Raw genomic sequence first — 6,661 nt, forward strand, 5'->3', positions numbered from 1 at the left:
CATCCCAAATGCTTGGCCTTTTGTCTTTATCAGGTATAACCACATAACTCTGCTGAAATCATCAACTAATAAAAAGAAATACTTGTTCCCGGATGGCGTGGGTGGCGAAATTGGGCCACAAAGGTCCACATGAACCAACTCTAGTCTCCCACTGGCCCTGAAGTTCGTGTGTGAGGGGTAAGGTGTTCGAGTCTGTTTAACCACTAAGCAACCTTCACACAAACCTGTAGGATTAGTCAATCTTGGCAGCCCTTGAACCATTTCTTTGTCCGACATGAGTTTAAGTGATGAAAAGCTCACATGTCCCATCCAGGCATGCCACAATTTAGCCCATTCGCTAATCTTCCCAAGTAAATATTTTGATCCGACATCTTCCAAAACAATTTTATACAAACGGTTGGGTGATCTTTTTACCTTCATAAGGAGTCTTCCTTGCACATCATGTATCCACAAAAACGAGCCAAGCATCAGATCCGGTCACCACCTTCATCCAATTGACCTAGGCTGATTATATTACTACATAAACTCAGGATGCAGTAAACCTCCTTTGATACACGATATTCCCCATTCTTGGACTTGAACATAATTGAGCCATTTCCTTCTATACGTACTTTTGAGACATCACCAAATTTCACAAAGCCTTGAATGGATTGGTTTAATTCACGAAACTTCTCCTTTTGACCTGTCATATGGTTACTAGCACCATTATCCAAGTACCAAATGTTTGTGTTACTGGGTTCATCTCCTGCTGATCTTAACTTTATGTTCACTTTTTCTTCATTCAAGAAAACTTCTTGAACATCATAGGCTTCTTTACAGGTAGTCAATAATAAGGCCAGTTCATCATCAAGATTTCATTGGGTTAAATTTGCTTCCAGGATCCTTTCTTTTCATGGATTCTTACAATCAGAGGCATAGTGACCAAGGTCTTGACAATTGTAACACCTTACCTTACTTTTATCCCAGACACCAGATGACCAACGACCACCGTCAAGATGTTGGAAGGAGTTGCTCCTCGACGGCCTTTTCTGTGGTTATTAGAACTTCTTCCACGTCCTCTTCCTCGACCTCGATTATTGCTTGAGTTCGACCAATTTGAACATTTCAAAGATCGTGACTCATCTTTCTCCTTGCTTCTTGGACTTTTCTAGCCACTCTTGTTAAGTCAACAATAGTTTTTTCTCATCTATTTAAGTATGGCCTTTAATCCTCTCTTCGTGAGCTTTTAATCTTCTAACCACCTCCTCCACTGTCATATGGTCAAGGTCTGCAAACTCCTCAATGGTTGATGCAATTTGCAAGAATTTTGATGGCGCTGCTCGTAGTAATTTCTTAACCACATACGCTTCCTCAATCATGTCTCCCAAAGCTTGAATATTGCTTACAATATTGCTCACCTTTGCTGCAAATTCATCCACATTCTCCGACTCCTTCATATTCAGAACCTCGAACTCCACTTTTAGAGTTTGTACCTTTGTCTTCCTTACACGATCGACACCCATGTACATGGTTTTGAGCGTTTCCCAAGTTTCATTTGTTGTCTGCTTCTCTGCCAAAGACAACAAAATATCTTCAGGAATGGCTTGGTAGATGACAACCATTGCCATCTTATCTTTCTTGCCACTGATAGGATTCTGAGGGTTCTTAGGCTGAATAGCTTCCCATACTTCTTGAGCTTGCATGAATACCTTCATCTTGATAGCCCAGGCAGCATAATTGCTTCTGGTCAACTACGGGTAATGGAGCGAAAACGAGCTATTTTTCTTCTGACTGCCCATTATTGTGGGTGTGTTTTTTGCAACTAACCTGGTTAGCTCTGATAACAAATGAAGTCAAGACCTTCTTGAAACAAAAACAGAGCCTGCTTAACTCTAATAGCAAGAAATAAGAATAGGGGAACAAAGAACAAGAAAAAGCAATTGAGGGGTATTTTCGTCCAACTTTCTGTTGGGATTTTATTGAACTGAAAACTCACTGTAACATCATAAATAACGTTCCTACTTATACTTGAAAGAAAGAAATTAAACAAACTAGATGGGTTTATCTCTAAAATACAGGAAGAAAGGATAATAACTAAAAATTCAAAAAATAAACTAGATAAATTCTTCTAGACTTCTGGATTATTCCAACAATTTCCTCGATGTGTTTAGATTACTTCAATTTTGAATCCATAAATTTCTAACTTGTAGATGATTTTAATCCAAAACATGATCAAAGGCGGATGTCAAGAACCCCTGGTGGTGGTGGTGGTCCGGCTAACTGAATTAACATGCACATTTGAAGAGTAGCGCATCTGCAAGGTTCGGAGCAGCTCCCGAAACCTCTATATAATTTCATGCTAGAAGTGCAATGAAAAAGAATGATCAGAGTAATGTAATAAGAGACCAAAGACATGTTTAAGGTCTGCTGGAGCTGGACAACTCATGTTGTTTGACTAAAAAGCTACCAAACTAGCATTCAGTCCAAGCTGCCTTTGTAGCCATGTTGTTTGTGCCTCTATGGAAGCCCTACTACATACAGGGGCGGACGCAAGAATACGTGTTGCCAATACATGAAAAATATGTAAAAAAAAACTTGAAAATTTTTCACTACAGACGGAAAAAGAAGGTGCAGCCGGTGCCACACTAGGACCTGCCTAAAACCGCCCATAACCAATTCTTCAAGGCAACTCAAGCTCTGCCTAAAATTTTTTTCTTCTAAAAAACCACTTCTAACTACAAAATATCACAATTTTAACTCGTCAACCTTATCTAATTTCAAATTGTATGAGTATACATATATACTCAAAAAACATAAGTCTTTTCAGTTTCGTAAGATCTTGAACATTCCATAAACTCTCCATTAACATCACTTTCATTTTTGTACCTAAGAGCATCCACAATGGTGAGTCTAATGGGAGAGTTGAATGAGTTGGCAAGTCCATGTGTCATTCAATGAATGAAACTCAACCATTGTGATATGCCACATTGGCATTCAATGTTGTTGAAAATAATAATAAAAACAATCTCATATTTATTTATTAAGTTAATTAAGGGTGTATTGTGTACAAAATATGTTTTCTTAGATTAAATGGTAAATGCAGGGAAGGAAAGCGGGGGTTAAGGTCTTGGATCGGGTTGGATCCATATTTTGAGAATCTGATATAAAAGAAGAGAGAGGGTGAAGACGTAGATAATCTCTCATCTTCCAGTTCATACGATTAGGGTTTTCTCTCGTTTTTTCTCTTAATCTTTGATCATATCGTGATAGTCTGTAATGTTTTTCCACCTTGTTTTGTTCTAGATGAGTTGAATATCTCAGTTGATCTGATTAGGCTAGGCTTTGAGTGATAAAGTTGTGAGTGTAGATTAGGGTTTATGTAGTTAGCTTTCTATTGTAAGTATATGAAAACCTTCTGTTTCTTAATCCTCAAATGATATAAGAAATGAAGATGTTGGGAAAATTACTTTTTCTGATTTCAACATGGTATCAGAGCTGTAAGGCTCGTTGTTTTTTATCCTAACGCTTCAGTTGTGGTGTTCGTTGTTTGGTGTTCATCGTTTAACGATTTGAAAAGGTTGTTGTACATGTTCAGATCTTGCTGTTGTCGATCTTTTGGATTTAAACTTTGAAAGCAATCAATTAATCTCTCTAATCTGAAATAATCCTCTTGGGGTCGGATTTCATCACCGATAAACCCTTGTAGGGAACGGATTCAGGGAGTCGATTTCGAACTAACTCATTTGCCTGTTGCACTATGAGGGCTTCTTGTTCCTTTCTTTTTGTTTCTTTAGTAGTAAAATTGTGAGATCCTGGTTGTCTTGAGTACACCAGTTATTTGTTTGTGTTCTTGCAATTGATTCTTGGTTTATTGACTCTGTGTTGATTGTCTTGGGCCCCGGCATACTGTGGTGACCATTTGGACGTTATATCAACACCGGTGTCTGTTTTCTGTTGTTTTATTTGTTTGCTAAGTCTATTTGTGTTTGTGTAATTTTCTGTGAATAACCATGGCTGGTGAAACACCTGAAGGGAGTGGTACTCCTAAAGATAGTCCAGTTGATTTTGATGATCCTCTATATGTTCATCCCTCTGATAATGCAGTTACATCTATAATAACAATTAAGTTGACTGGTAATCAAAATTATCGTTTGTGGCATAGTGTTATGTCTCGAGGTCTTAAGGACAGAAATAAATTGGGTTTTGTAGATGGTACTATTACTCTTGAAAACACTGATAAATCAAAATCTGCTAAATGGGAACGTGTTAATGTTGTTGTGTGTAATTGGATATTAGGGTCAATCTCTGAAACTATATATGCTAGTCATATTTATTCTGATAAGGCTAAAGATATTTGGGATGAATTGTTTGAGACTTATAATAAGGCTGATGGTTTTGTGATTTTTAATATCCATCAACAAATTAACACCTTAAAACAAAATGGCTCTTCTCTTTCTAATTACTACAGTAAACTTGATTATTTATGGAAGGAGTTTGATGGTTTAACTAGTTTAACTGAATGTATGTGTGAGGCTGCTACTAAGCTTAGTGATCATTCAAAATTAATGAAACTAATGCAGTTTTTGAGTGGTCTTGATGAGGTATATAATCAAGTTAAGAGTCATATTCTTTTAACAGAACCTTTACCTAATGTCAAAAGTGCTTTTTCTATTCTTTCTAGAGAAGAATATCTTGAAAAGAATGGTTCTTTGAGCTCTCATACCTCGTCTAAACCACATGTCTCTGTTTTTAATAGTAAGATTAGTGATTTTAAAAGAGGACAGGGTCAAAATAGGTCTAGAAATCAGGGGTTACAGCGTAAACATTGTAATCTTAAAGGTCATACAATAGAAAGATGTTATAAATTGATTGGTTATCCAAAAGATTTTAAACAAAAGAATGAAAGTAATAGTCAAAATAAGTCTTTTTCTATAAATTCATCCTCTGTTGGCTCTAATAGTAATATTGTAGTTCCTTCTGAGTCTGCTCATGATAGTGATGTTCACTATCTTACAAGTGATCAATATTCCAAGTTTCTTCGTCTCATTAATGAAAGTTCTACTAGTGAGAATGTACCTGCTGCTGCAAATATGGCAGGTACTTCTATGTTTAAATGTTGTAATTCCTTTGTTAATTCAAGTAATTCTCATAGTTGGATTGTTGACTCTGGGGCAAATCAACATATGATAGCTTCTGAGTCACAATTACAAGACACAATGGATGTGTCTAGACTTAATCTTCTTGTAAAACATCCTAATGGATCCTATGCACCTATAAGTAAGATAGGGAATATTCAGTTATCCTCTCATCTTACTTTATTTGATGTGTTTGTTGTTCCAGAATTTAATGTCAATCTCTTGTATGTACACAAACTTTGTAAGGATAATGGATGTAAGGTAGTGTTTTCTGAGCATAATTGTAAAATTCAGGATTCACAATCAAAGGAGATGGTGGAGAATGGTAGAGAATCTGGGGGATTGTATTATCTTGATCATGTTCCCTCAGGTAATTCTGCTATTTTAACTAACTCTAAATGTTGTGTTTCAAAATTAACTTGGCATAGTAGACTTGGTCATCCAGCTGACCAGGCTTTAAACACATTAGAGGATAAACTAAAACTTGGAAATGAGTATCTTCCTCCTTGTGATGTTTGTCATAAAGCCAAACAGACCAGATAGTCTTTTTCTTTTAGTCAACATAGATCAAGTCAACTTGGTGAATTGATTCACCTAGATGTTTGGGGACCTTATAGACTTGCTTCAGTTGAGGGGTTTAAGTATTTTTTAACTATTGTGGATGACTTTACTAGGGCCACTTGGGTTTTTCTTTTGAAATTTAAAAGTGAAGTTTTTGATTGTTTTAAGTCATTTGTATATATTATGTCAAATCAGTTTAATGTTAATATTAAGACTATTCGTTCTGATAATGTACTGAATTTGTGAATAATCAAATGAACTTTTTTTGCATAGAACGTGGTGTCATTCACCAGACATCTTGTGCCTATACTCTACAACAAAATGGAGTTGTGGAAAGAAAGCACAGACACATTCTTAATGTTGCACGATCACTTATGTTTCAGTCTGGAGTTCCTGTTAAATATTGGGGAGATGCAGTTTTAACATCTGTTTTCTTGATAAATAGAATGCCTACATATGTTTTAAATGGCTTGTCTCCCTATGAACTTGTTTTTAAAAGAACTCCCAGTTTTGATCATTTAAGAGTATTTGGTTGTCTCTGTTTTGCTGTTAAACAAAATCTTACTGATAAGTTTTCAGAACGTGTTGAAAAATGTATTTTATTAGGATATTCTTCTGCTAAAAAGGCTTATAAACTTCTTAGTCTAGACACTAACACTTCTTTTATGTCCAGGGATGTGAAATTTTATGAATCTGTATTTCGTTACAAGTTTGTTGATAAAACTTTAGATGTTTTTGGCCCTAGTGATCCTTTTTCCTATGATGTATTTGACACTAATGATTATTTGAATGATTATATCAATCCTGATGAGCTGAGAGTAGAATCTCAATTGGATGGTGCTGATGCAGCCTCTCACCTGGATGATGTTAGCTCTATTGAGACTATCAACCATAGTGGCGAGGAAACTGTGCCTCCTACAGATGGTTCTGCTTCTTCTTCTTTAGGTATGTATGAGGAAAATAGTTATTCACCCTTAATTCCTTCT

Source organism: Lactuca serriola, chromosome 4 (assembly GCF_051521515.1).
Source record: "Lactuca serriola cultivar US96UC23 chromosome 4, Lser_US96UC23_V15, whole genome shotgun sequence".
Classification (NCBI taxonomy): domain Eukaryota; kingdom Viridiplantae; phylum Streptophyta; class Magnoliopsida; order Asterales; family Asteraceae; genus Lactuca; species Lactuca serriola.